This window comes from Monopterus albus, unplaced genomic scaffold (assembly GCF_001952655.1).
Source record: "Monopterus albus unplaced genomic scaffold, M_albus_1.0 scaffold245.1, whole genome shotgun sequence".
Lineage (NCBI taxonomy): Eukaryota > Metazoa > Chordata > Actinopteri > Synbranchiformes > Synbranchidae > Monopterus > Monopterus albus.
The window spans coordinates 614,531-615,953 of record NW_018128125.1 but is presented as its reverse complement, the minus strand read 5'-3'; the positions used below and the strand labels follow the sequence as shown (position 1 = coordinate 615,953).

General features: G+C 42.7%; 1 long non-coding RNA gene across 1 annotated transcript; it reads left to right on the top strand.

Moving 5' to 3' along the window:
• Positions 1 to 28: 28 nt before the first annotated feature.
• LOC109972053 (uncharacterized) lies at positions 29 to 1,423 on the top strand. The gene is made up of 4 exons (XR_002276634.1): positions 29 to 492; positions 745 to 787; positions 1,055 to 1,122; positions 1,249 to 1,423. It is a non-coding gene; the product is annotated as an uncharacterized LOC109972053 (long non-coding RNA).

The window sequence follows — 1,423 nt, the reverse complement described above, 5'->3', positions numbered from 1 at the left end:
TGGCTCCAGCAGTGTGCTCAGCTGAGTGTCATCATCTCATCAGTGTCTTCTGAGATACCACATAGCTGAGGCAAATTACCTATCACCAACGGCAGTACTTAAGACGCTGGCGCACGATCACTCCTCGCTAGGACGTTGACGAATCCCTTCTCATCCTTTGGCCTCATCATACAAGAAGCTACGCTCGCTCAGCAACACTTTGAGTATCACGCTACTAAAAAGTAAGACTGTTTAATCCTCACTTACATCTGCCTATACTCCTAGGTTTCCCGTCATTACTCCAGCAATCTGCACCTCTGACACTCGCCGTTCTGCCTCTGCCTGAGTGACCTGCTGCCAATTATCTCTCCTCTTCATCTTCCTCGAGCCCAGCCATCTCCGCTCTACCCCACCTTAGTTCACCAGCTATACTCACCTGTCTGAGCTTGTCTTCGTTTCCTCCATTTGTCCTGCATTGCCACCTCCAGCTTCCCAACTGTGGACCCCCTCGAGGTCTGCATCCTCTGGCGGACATTTCCAACATATTGACTGTTATCTCCATAACTTGTTTTCTCAGTGCAATAAAGTTTGTGATCAGAATCGCACCTGCCATCCGGGTCCAGCCTGTTTGCTCACTTGCCTCTGCGAGTGCTCACCATGACCCTGGTGGTCATAATGTTATACCTCATCAGTCTATATTATTAATCTGTTCATTACTGAAAAGTGAAAAGCTAAACGCTCCATTTTCTTTCTTCATGTCTCTAGTACCATACCATGACTGTCCGTGATTCCACACTGCCTCTGAACAGTAAGTAAAAATAAAATATGACTTTGTGATGGTTAAAGTGCTGTATTATTTGTTTAAAATGTTGAATGCTTTCCCAGCATAGTAAACTTTTTCAACAAGAATTACATAGTCCTTCATCAATTTATTTAAGTAAATTATTTTTTTTAAGTATTCCACTGTGGGAAAACTAAATTGAAATGAGCTTCTAGTATATCTGTGAAGAAATATAACTAATTTTCTTTCTCTCTTCCCACTCCTTCTGGCCTAATCCCTCCTGTCTGAGTCTAGTCTGCCAGTGTGCTGACACCGTGGTCATATGACAGCAAGTTCACATACTGTATATGAATGAAGACTTGGTAAATGCACACTTACTGAAATCATTAGTAAATTATTTTCATGGCACCTGCAATTTTGGCACTATTCAGACCACAGCTGGAAATGCAGTGTTAATCAGGTTTGTGGTGATTGTTTTATCTGTGTAGGTGAGGACTTTGAATCAGAATGTGCTTTATTGGCCAGGTGTGTCGGACACATGAGGAATTTGACTCTGGTACATCGGCTGTCAAAGTGCATGTACCCATGCAAGGGGTACGTAAACAGTAAACCAACATAAGGGTGTATAATATAACAAAATAAGCAGTATTAGCAGCAACAAAC